Raw genomic sequence first — 12,898 nt, 5'->3', positions numbered from 1 at the left:
CCCTGTGCCAATTTTGGCACTCTAGCACTGAATCCCTCCATTTTGGCTTGAAATCCTACATTTTGATCATGTTTGAAGGATATTGTGGTCATTAACAAGTTTTGACCTAAATCAAGTTTCTGTAACCTAATTTGGATTGAATAAATATTATAAATACTCTATTTTGAGAGGGAGTTAGGACTTTTGGTCGTTTAGGGACCAAATAGCTATATTTGTTTACTTTACGTTCTTTTGATTTTATGGCTTACCAAACTCCTATTTTCTAGTCAAAGGTTTTAGTGAAGTTTGATTTAATAAATTTGTGAGACTTATTTACGCTTTAATTCTTTTTTGTTCTTTGGTATTCATGCATCTTTTGTGTTAATTGCAACTGCTCAAGTTTATTAAATATCCAACCGATATTTGATGGCTTAGAATGGTTGCCTTGTCAATTAAGATAATGAAATGTGTAATTGTTTAATTTATTCTAATACTAGTGACAAACTGCATAACTCGTTTATGTCGTAGTCTACATTTATATGGTGTGGATGTGTGATTTAGCTTAAATGAGCCCTATTAACACGAGCTTGTTGGTTAGAATCAAGTGTCTTTAGTTCTTAATGTTGCCAGTAAGTTAAATCTTGGTTGTTGAGTTACCAGGTTATCCATTGGTTAGGGAAGTAATTTCAAACAAGTTGTCTCTTGTTACCGAACAAGTAAGGAGAGATTGGTTGCTCGACATTGAGTTAGCAATTAGAACTAATTTATTAAAGGCATTGAAGTTATCTTTGCATCGATGATCAAATTCATAAATCAACTGAAGATTTACCTTTGTCTAGAGCTTTTTCCCATCGATTTTCCCAAATCTTTTAATTATAGCTTTCTTCAATTTAAGCTTTCAATTTAAATTTAGTTTTAATTTAATTTTAAGTTTTCAATTGCATACAGAATGACCCCTTTCAATTTACTTTTATTGTTTTTGCTTGAAGAAATAAAGTTATTAGCGATCTTTGTGAATACGAGCCTACTTGTTACTTCTAATAATTACTGTTTTTCAAGTAGGTTTTATTTTTGTAGATCTTGACCGCCTAACATAATTCAATAATTTCAATACATTAAAATAATAATTAATTTGATGTATTATTAGTGTATTAAATCAAAATATAATCTCAGATCTCAAAATACTTTTTGCATTTTGGAATTCCATCTTTAAAATATTTACATAAACTTTAAGATAGAATTGTTGTTTTACCTTTTTCAAACTCATAAAAAGTGTTAAAGTAATTTAACTTCATTTACACTTTCGTTATAAATTAAACTATCCAATTTAATCAATAACATATCTTATTATTCTAAATTATTTTATTTAAACCAAGATTAAATATATTATCAGATGAAAAAAAGAGAGACATGCACAAAAATGCAGTTATGTCGATTTTGTAGAGATTAAAAATTAAGATTGAAGAATAAAAAGTAGATTCGTAGAGATTAAAAAATTAAGATGGAAAAATAAAGAGTATAAATCCGCAATATCTCTATATTGTACATATATATTTCTTTAATATTGTAACAATTCCTTTACTATGACTTGAAAGTATTTTATTATTTGAATATTATATATTGATCATTTTAATAATGAATATGAAATAAAATATTTTAAAATAATAAAATATAAGCACGTATATTCACATAAGATCGAGAACTAATTTCTAAAAAGTACATATAATTAAAAGTAAAATAAAAATATGTAAAAAAATCCAACATGAAGATAAATGAAATGTATATATATATATATTTTTTAAAAAAATTGTGTAGGATTGAATTTTAATCAAAACCAAAATTTCATGGTTATAATTAAACAAAAACCAAATTTTTATGTATATATTTATACCAAATAAAAATTTAATTCTTATATTGTACATTGGATCATTAGTTCATTTGATAGATTAAGGTTTATCCTTATTTTTTAAGTTATCTCCAATGAATATATATTATAAATCAAAGGTGGCAAATGGGCGAGTTCGGTTAGGCTTGGATTGGGCTTTCTTTAGATTTAGATTTTTTGAGGCTCAGATTTTTTCGAGTTTGGATCAGCGTGAACTTAGATTTTCTCAAGCCTGGGTCCTTTTCAACTCAGATTTGTCGAGCTCAAATCGAGCTGGGCGAGTTTTGACGAATTGAAATAATTTTGAATTTTCTAAGGTATAAACATTTTAATTTCGAATTTAATAATTCATTTTATTTCTACACAATGACAAGGTAATTCAAATTTCCCTTATAAAAAACATAAATTATATATATATTTAATAGATTTCTTTTATATAAAATAATTAAAGTGTTTATTGTATGTAAAATTATTATTGTATGATATGTACATAAATTGACAAAATATATTTTTATTGTTTATTATTATGTTATATTGATAATTGAATATTTTTTATCTTTCTTATTAAATTTATAAACATAATACTCATATTCTAAAATAGTTATTCCAAAATTCAAATATATTATACTAACCAAATAATATTCTCATTATTAACTAACTTGCCACAATTTGTTGCAAACAAATTAAGTTCTTTTTAGCACTTAATGAGCTTGTATTCAAGTAATTCTAGATCTTTCTATTTAGTTTTTAGACTTAGTTTTGCATTTAAATTTAATAAAATGAGCTTTTAATGTGTTTTATGACTTGTTAAGCCAACCTGGGCCTAAGGAGGAAACTAACATGTTGATTAAGTGTGCAGGACAACATTTTAGGCCAATGGGTTAGTAGATTGCCCCGGCTGTCACAACATTCCGAGTGAATGCCACGACACCCAACTTTAAGCCTAAAAGGGGAGCATTTAGCCATTGATGTTGCGACACCCAACTTGTAACGCCCCAAAATATAGGGGGTTAAATGAAATAAATATCCAAGAAATTATTTGGTCTTGATGGATAATTAGTTAGTGCACTCCCTAGAGATCCTAAGTTCTTTCCACTCCACTCTTATTTCTTTTCTTTTTTATTTCAGCAAACTAGGTTGTAAAACACTCCTAAAATAAATCTTAAATAGGGTAAAAATATAATAAAAATGGGTAGTAGTCCAAATGGTTAAGTAGTTACTTCTTTTTTACATCTTAGGTTCAAACCATGTCAAACTCCCCTATTTTTCTTTTTAATTTCAATAGCAAGGGTAAATTACCCTGCAACCCCTTAAAAGTTTAAAAACATAACTATTTAATCCATTTTTTCCTAATAACATCAAGATTTTATTTTATTTTCCATTCCAAATTTGAATTCCTCCCTCTTTCCTCTATATCTTCATCTTTTCTTTTCTCCCTTTTTCTTTTCATCATATTTTTAATCCATTGCTGAATTATTATTACCTTTCTCGAATTAAAGTCAATCTACATTAACTCATTTTTTCCAATAGGATCGAAATTGTTATTAGAAACATTCCAAATCCTAGTCAAGAATCGGTAATACGACTCAATCCCGATGTTTAGATCTCGAATCTTTAAAGAATTCTTATCTAAGAATAATCTTGCGATCAATTAAACGATCTTTCTCGATTTTTTTTGGAACTTTCGATCATCTTGTTTTATCTTGAAATCAACCATTAATCCTTGTGTAGTTGTCGGTTAAAGGACCCATTTTAGGTACCCCGGATTAGATTTGAACGAGAGAGGCGTCGCTCGATCTCTCGATGAAAGGTGTGTGTTCTTTTACAAGAGAATCGAGGTAAAATCGTGCCTAGGATAGGGCCACACGGCCATGTCTCCCTACAAACCTTAGGATAGTTTGCTTCTCACATGGGCATGACCCTTTCACACGGGCGTGTGGACCACACGGCCTACCACACAACCATGTGCTCTAGAAACCCTAGTGTAGTTCGTGAACCACACAGCCCAGTTTGTTACGCGGCTTGGCCACATGGTCGTGTAACCCTTTCACATAGCATAGCCACATGGTCATGAATCCATGTTTTTAGATTTTACAATTTTACTCCTATTTTTTAGATTTTTAAAATTTGTTACCCCTATTTTCTAGATTTTACAAAATTTCCCCTATTTTTTAGATTTTGTAGTTTTCCCCTTATTTTTTAGATTTTATAGGTTTGTCCCTTATTTTTAGATTTTATAGTTTTGCCTCTATTTTTAAGATTTTATAATTTTGCTCTTATTTTTCAGATTTTAAAGTTTTACCCATATTTTTTAGATTTTATAGTTTTTCCCTATTTTATAAATTTTATAGTTTTAACCCGAATTATATTATTTGTTCATATTATTCCCTGAATGGTTCCGAACTATCTTTAGTGATTAATTTATTCAATTAAGCCCCTGATAATATGAATAATGCTAGAATTCATGATCTAAATGGCTACAATAATATGATATTTATATATATTTGAATGGATTGTGAATAAATATGTTTAATATATCTATATTTGTGATTGTTCGTATAACAAGCTTTATGATACTGCTGAATTGGATCCTTGAAAAACACATGTTTTGGGTTACTGTATCGATTAGTTGAGAGCATAATTATTGCTGCCATATTTGATCTGTTATAAGCATGTTATCCGTTTCCGTTTTAATCTGATATAAGCATGCTTTATGTTACCGTTAAACCAAATACTTAATAAGCATCAGTTTTGTTATTGAGTCGATCTGATACAAGCATCTGTATTGAACTATTATATAAGCATATTGATTGTTATTGTGTTGTTATATTAAAAGCATAATTAAGTGCTACAATATAGATCCGTTTTGAGCATGTCATACTGCATTGTGATACGAGTCTCAAGGCTTAATTTCAAGCCCATGGATGTGATGAGCTTACACTACCTCAATCCCAACAACAAGGTCAAAGGTCAAGCAAATCAAACCAAGATTCAACCAAAGTCAGTATGTGAGGATAATTTTTTTTTGAGGAAACCAGGAATGATACATGCACGGAATGGGTGAAATGTATTAAAGTCAATTCAACCAGGCTATCAATTTTCAAGCTGAAAAGATTAGTAAACTTGTGAAAAATTTTTGGATGCTATCCAGACATTTTTGGATTAAGATGTATTATAGCATCCAAAGATATTTCTCTTAGCTTCAAAACTCACTTTGAATCACTTGATTTCGAGTTCAGAAACTCAAGTTATGACTGTATTAGTGAAGACTGTGTGAGCAAAATTTCTAGACGGGATTATTATGAAAATTATGAGTTCTGTGCTTTTAATTTGAGTTTAAATCATATTGAGTTCAAGTTTTAGGCTTACTTTTTATTATATATGATCCCAATATTATATTTATCAGCTCTGATTATTTTATTATTTTATTATTTCAAATTTTTTATAATTATTAAGTATTTTAAGTTATTTAGGAGTTTTATGTCAACAAGAAAGTTTAGTTTAAAACTACTTATTTTTAAGTTAATTAGAGTTATAGTATACTTGAGAGTTTTATTTATATTTATTTAGCTAGCCTATAGGCCTTACACAGTTCAATCAATTCATTATTATTCAACAACTTCTCTTTCGAGTTAATAAATTCTCTTTAAGTTTTTCTTTTCAAGAATTTTTCTTAGGTTTTCTTTTAGAAGAGTTTTAACAATCTTTTCAGGTTGTAGGGATTATCTTCAAAATTTTTCTTGCCAATTTTCTTTCTTGTAGAGGAAATTAAAGCCGCTTGAAGAGGGTTGTAGATTCTTCTTTTTCCCAAAGCTCCTTAGGACTTCTGTACACACATTCCATCTTTTCCATCTATCTTCTTTATTTTCTTCTTTATTGTTCTAATCTTTGATTTATTGTTCTATTTTATGTATTTTAGTTATTTATTTTAATTGCTTTTTTTAATTTTTTATCTGACTTGGATTTGTTTACATTTCAAGTTTTGTCAAAATTCAAGTTTCTTTCCGAACATTTAGAGCCCTAAGTTAAATTTGTAAATTGGACAAACTTACGGTTCCATTTTTGCTATCATCCGTACCAACTAGCTATCTCCCTAACTAGAATTGTAGACGACATAATAATCCTTCTAAGTATTTGAATAAAATGCTCACTTTGATTCTTTTACGAGATTATGGACTCATTTAGATTATCTACTGAAGTAAGTTGTCTTTCTCGCAATGTAAATATTCTTACAATACCACTTATCATTAGTTTGAACTTAGACAATCAATGAGCTAATATTTGCTTGTCACAATTTTGCTATGTGTGCAAAACATGAAAGAAAGAAATACAAAAGATATAATAGAGAAATGTGAAATTAACTTTATCTATTTATTTATCATTCAAATACATAGAAAATAGTTACATGTTTACTACAATATGAACACATTTCCCAACATATATATGTTATAATTAGAGTAGGATGATTTAGTATGTATTATTTGCATACTTATGTATTTGTATTACTGATGAAATGTTTGACCATTGAAATGTAAGCTGGTTAGATGTTATGTGCATATTTGTAAACATGTATTGGCTTGAAGTGTGTTGTTGATGCTTATGTTCTTATGCTCTGAATTATAAATGTTCCATTAAGCCCTATTGCTTAGTGTGTAGTTTGTTTATTCCGTGCACATGTACAAGTATTCTCAAAAACCTGGGAAAGTAAAGTGTGCATCCAGACTACGACAAGTGACTCGATCAAAGTTTAAATAACCCTTTTTATTTTGAAAATGACATGTACCTAAGAGTATTGGTCAAATGATGAAAATGGTATAAAATAACTTGTATATATGTGTGTAATTAAGGAGTTTTGTTATGATATGTTTTGTATGTGAAACTATTGGTTTGAGAGCTATGTTTGTGCATACTTAAGTGTTAGGAATGATTTGCATATGGCCTTGGTTATTATACTTGTTGGAAATCATTGGAAACAGGGGATTTAGGGTTTGTCTTCAGTGTCACGACATTAAAACCTGACTGTTGTGATATTGCATTGCTCGTTGAGACGTCACATGCTCAAGGTCGCGATGTCGGCCCTATTTAGTTTTGAAAACTTTACAAAATAGTCCTCAGGTTGAGAAGTTTGGTTATTGACTTCAAATTCTCGACACCAAACCCTTGAAGTCACAACATTCACCTGAAATACTTTAAAACCTTACATTTTGGTCCTTTTTCAATCTCGGGATATTGTTAAGCTTTCTTAAGCTCATATGTGACCTAAAAGTGATTATTTATTACCTATAAAGCATGTTTTACTGTAATTGATTAGAAAATATGGGTAATTGAGTATATTGACCGTAGTTGCTCCGGCAACAAATGTGATACCTTGTAACTCAGACCTGATGATCGAGTCAAGTAATAAGGTGTTACACTAACGCATATATCGAATGTCTAGAACAAGTTGTGGAAGATTCTTTTCCCTGGCTTTAGTTGGTCATTGAGGTCATAAGATGGCAATGTTTGTAAATCAACAACAGTTCCAAGCACATACTCTTGTATTGCGGCCAACCATCTCTGAAGTTCATTGTACGATGCATTCCAATCACCATACAACTGTTCCATCACCATTTGTTTAGCCTACCATGCTTTTCTGTGTGACACTTTGTACTAAAACCGGGATTGCATGCCTATAATCAGGACTGATACAGGAATTGTGGGCATGTTTTTCACCATTGGCATGATGTAACTACAAATTAAATTCGCATCAAGTTTCCCATTATCTTGTGACATCCTTACAACAGTGCATGTATGAGCCCCTACATATTTCTAAATCTTTCAAAGCCGTGGCATCTGTATCAGTGCAACTCGTACACGTCAGTTCCACCCTTTTGTAGACCTTCAACACTTCTCATTATACAATATCGGTTTAGATGCAATGAATTTATAGTCCATCGACACTTTTGTATTATACTTCTTGATAGCAGCTATACATGACTCCTTATTTTGGAATTGTTGACCTACAACCAACTTTTTTTATTCAAAATGTGGCACCAACTTGAGGAAAGGCATTATATTTGGTTATTTTGGGAACTCAAATGCATGCGCAACATTAGGATCTATGCTCAGCATATGGGCTGAAGGTTCGTTTCGTATAATAATGCCACGAGTCAGATTCCCAAGAAGAGGGGTGTCTACATTATCATCATCGCCTTCACCTTTGTCATCGATATCATCTGGGATCTCATAAAGATCATGGTCACTAAATTCCTTCCCCTGGTGATCGGGACCATAATCATTATTGAGTGTTTCTTCGCTATTTGCATGGGTACCAATCATTATTGTATGTATTTGTAAATAAGGACACAAATTAGGGTTATTATACAAAACATAAGCATTGTGTGAATTGTTATTCGATGTCAATGTTGCTCCATAATCACACGGTTTTACCCACTTAACATTCAAATCAAAGTCAAACCTATGTACATAAGATTGCCTATCCATAGAGCTCTCAGAACTCTCTATGTCATCATCCTTTACAAGTTGCATCTCTCCATATTTGCACGAATTTGATGAAACTGAAAATTTGTAATATAGTCTAGACATCTTCCTCCCACAATGTTGAGCAATTTTTGCACCAAGCTTTTCTTTAATTTCATCAAGTTTTACTCCATTGTTAAACTTCATTTCTATTTGATGACACAATTCAAATATACAACCAACTTCTGTATGAAAAATTACCTCGTCGGAATGGATGTATACGAAGAATTGGTTGTTCATCTTCTATACTAAACCTGTAAAATAAAATAAAAATAAAAATATACATTAGTTGCTATTAAAATAATTTATAACTTATTAAATCAATAAAAAATTGTATATCAAACAAAATAATTTGCATGTCATACTATAAATTATTATCACCATATAATAACACAATTATACCTAATAGTAAAAAAATGAAATAACATAAAAATCAATTAGAATCTAACCTTATCAACTCAACATTAGCAACTGTTTAGACAGTGGCATATGTAGGGTGCCCCGACCCCCCTAAAATGGAAAATTACCCATTATGTCATTTAAAAGTTTTAAAATTTTAAATTAGTAAATGTAAAATTGCATTTTTGCCCCCTAAAAATGATAAAAAAAATTGATTTAATCATTTTAAAATTATAAATATATAGACTATTAAAAATTAAAATTTAATTTTGGCCTCACCTAAAAAAAATTTCTAGCTTCATCCCTATGTTTAGAACCTAATATTTCTTAAGAACTCAAATTTTTTTTCTCTCAGTTTGTTTCAAAGATCCAAAACAACCAGAGCTTTTGCTTTTTTTTCATTGGGAAGGAAGGTAATACTAATTTTGTGTCGCTTTCCTTGTTGACAACACCATTCAATTTTTATTTGCTCATTACCCAAGCACGCGTGGAGAAGGGTCAGGGTAAAAAAGTGGTGTCACCTTATATGGGGACACTAGTATTTTCTACCGTAATATACTATCAGGGAAGTTGGAAAATATATTGGGAAATTAAAATTTTGGGTGTCGCCACCGTTAATTTTTTTTCTATTGAAATCATTTACTCATTATAGGTGTACTTTTTGGGTTGGTGTCATTTTACAACATGACGACACCGTGCTCTATTGTTCAAAATAACTCATTCTCATAAATAATTTGCTTTGCACCACATTTTTTTTTCGTAATTGATAAACCCCCTAAATCTTAGGTCCAAAATAAAAAAGAAATTAAACTCAATACTCAAATACAATTTTTAAAAGTTAAGTCCAATTGAAAATCTAATTTAATAAAAATTATATTTTATTAATATATTAAAATTTGACTAATATTCTATGTATTGCTTGTTATAGACATGTATTCTAATATACTATTTTACACATAACTATGGATATTATATATTTTATTATAATTTATAATATATATAAAAATATATATTAATAGTTTTAGTCATAGATATATACTATATTATTATATTATGTAGTACTATATCATTTACTATAGTTAACAATTAAAATCGACTTAACCAACCAAATTGAGTTAATTCAAGCAAATTAATTGGTAAATTTAATTTTGATTTTGGAAAGGTTGTGAAGCATAGCCTTTGTGTGTGATTCTGGTTCTGTAAAGCTTTCTGTTAAGGATATTCAAACTGTAAAAGACTTCTTGGATGTTTTCCCTGAGGAACTGCCGGGGATACCTCCGGACAGGCAGGTTGAGTTTGGCATTGAACTTTTGTCTAGTACAGCTCTTGTGTCGATTTCCCCTTATTACATGGCACCAAAGGAGCTTATGGAACTAAAAGCCCAACTTTAGGAACTTCTCGATTAAGGGTTCATTCGACCGAGTGTGTCCTTGTGGGGAACACCGGTTCTGTTTGTCAAGAAAAAGGATGGCATGATGAGAATATGTGTGGATTATTTTCAGCTAAATAAGTTGATGGTAAAGAACAGATATCCACTCACGAGGATCAACGACTTGTTTGATCAATTTCGGGGAGTATTCGTGCTTCAAAATTGATCTTTGTTTCGGGTACCATCAGCTCAAGGTTAAAGAGACTGATGTGTATAAGACTGCTTTTAAGACTTGTTATGGGCATTACGAGTTCCTGGTTATGCCATTTGGTTTGACGAATGCTTTGACTACATTTATAAATATGATGAATCCAGTATTTCAGCTGTATCTAGATTAGTTTGTTGTTGTCTTCATCGGCGACATTTTGATTTATTCTAATATTGAGAATGAGCACAATGAGCACCTTCGGAAAGTTCTACAGATACTCCATGAGAAACAACTTTAATCTAAGTTTAATAAGTGTGAATTTTGGTTGCAAGAGGTTACCTTTCTAAGTTATGTTGTTTCAGTTGAGGGGGTCCGAGTAAATCCTAAAAAAGTCAAGGCTGTGGTTGAGTGGAAATAGCAGAGGAATGTGTCTGAGATTTGAAGTTTCCTTAGCCTAGCAGGTTACTATCGAAGATTCGTTGAGGGGTTTTCGCTTATTGCAACTCCTCTAACTCAGGCATTTGTTCTGATACAGCCTAAATCTGGTAGAGTATTTGTTGTTTACAATGATGCTTCACATGTTGATTTAGTGGCGGCTTACGCATCTCAAAAATTTAAGTCACATGAAGACAATTATCCCATGCACGACCTTAAGTTGGCTGCAGTTGTCTTTGCTCTAAAAATCTAGGGGCACTATCTGTATGGTGAGAGGTGTATCATTTGACTCTGAAGGAGTCAAACCTTAGACAACGTAGATAGATTGAGTTGCTTAAGGACTACGATTGCACAATAGAGTACCATCCCGGTAAGGCCAACGTTGTAGCCGATACTCTTAGTCTTAGAGCGATGACTGATTTGAGAACGATGTTTTCTTGTTTGAGTTTGTTTGATGACGATAGTCTGCTGGCTGAGTTGCAGGTTAAACCAACTTGGGTTGATCAGATTCGAGCTAAATAATTGAGTGATGAGTCTCAGGTTTCTCGTTTTCGTCAGATTGAGGATGGCGGGACTTTTGGTTTCGGATTAAACAATGATGGGGTTCTGTGTTTTAGGGGTCAGATATGTGTGCCTAATGATGTTGATTTTAGGCAATTGATTATGCGAGAAGCGCATAGTAGCCTTTATATTATGCATCCCGATGGGAATAAGATGCATAGAGATAACCGAGAATTATACTAGTGGCCTGGTTTAAAACGGGAGGTAACTGCCTTTATCTCTCAGTGTTTGATGTATCAAAAGGTTAAGGCTGAGCATCAGCTACCTTCAGGTCTGCTATAACTAGTTAAGATTCCCTTTTGGAAGTAAAAGTGTGTGACTATGGATTTTGTTAGTGGGTTGCTCTTGATACCTACTAAGAAAGATTCAGTTTGAGTCATCATTGATCGATTGACTAAGTTTGCCCACTTCCTTCCAATCAGGACTTATTATTCGCTTCAGAGATTGACTATGTTGTATGTCTCTAAGATCGTAAGATTGCATGGAGTGCGAGTTTCAACCATCTCTAAAAAACCCACGTTTTACTTCTTGATTCTGAAAGAAGCTTCACGAATCCCTATGAACTCGATTAGATTTCAGTATAGCATATCATCCTCAAACTGATGGATAGTCTGAGCGAGTCATTCATATTCTAGATAATATGCTGTGAAATTATATAATCGACTTCTGGGGTAGTTGGGAGGAGTATCTGTCACTGGCTGAGTTCGCGTATAATAATAGCTTCTAGTAAAGCATTCAGATGACACCTTACGAGGCTCTGTATGGTCATAAGTTTCGTATCCCTTTATGTTGGAATAATTTAGGTGAGCGTTGGGTTCTAGGTCCTAAACTAGTATCTGAGAATAAGAATATGATTAGATTGATTCGTGGCCGTCTTAAGACAACTTTCGACCGATAAAAATCGTATACAGATGTAAAAAGGTGAGATATTGAGTATTCTGTGGGTGATCAGGTATTTTTGAAGGTTTCTCTGTGGAAAAAAAGGTTCTTCGTTTCGGATGTAAGGGCAAGTTGAGCTTGAGGTTCATTGGATATTACTGTATTTTAAAATTTATCGGACCTATTGCCTATCAGCTAGAGCTACCTCCTGAGTTGGATCGAATTCATGATGTGTTCCACATCTCTATGTTGAGAAGGTATCGGTCTGATCCGTCTCACATTGTTTCGATTGAAGAGATTAAGGTACGACCAGATCTGACTTTTGAAGAAGAGTCTGTTCAGATTCTGGATCGAGACATCAAGGTTCTGAGGAGGAAAATCGTTCCTTTGGTTAAGGTTCTGCCTCGGAATCATGGCACTGAGGAAGCCATTTGGGAATCTAAGGATTCGATTCATCAGCAATACCCGTATTTGTTTGAATCAGTAAAATTTGAGGCCGAAATTTCTTTTAGGGGGAGAAAGTTGTAACGCCCAAAAAATTTGAGTGATGTTTGTTAAATTCTGACATAATTAAGTCTTAGTATCTGTGGCTAAGTGCTCTGTTTGTATGTTAGAGGTTAGGGGTTCAAACCTCACTGTTAGAAATTTGTGTCAAGAATGAGCC

This window comes from Gossypium raimondii, chromosome 8 (genome assembly GCF_025698545.1).
Source record: "Gossypium raimondii isolate GPD5lz chromosome 8, ASM2569854v1, whole genome shotgun sequence".
Lineage (NCBI taxonomy): Eukaryota > Viridiplantae > Streptophyta > Magnoliopsida > Malvales > Malvaceae > Gossypium > Gossypium raimondii.
This window is presented reverse-complemented; position numbering follows the sequence as displayed.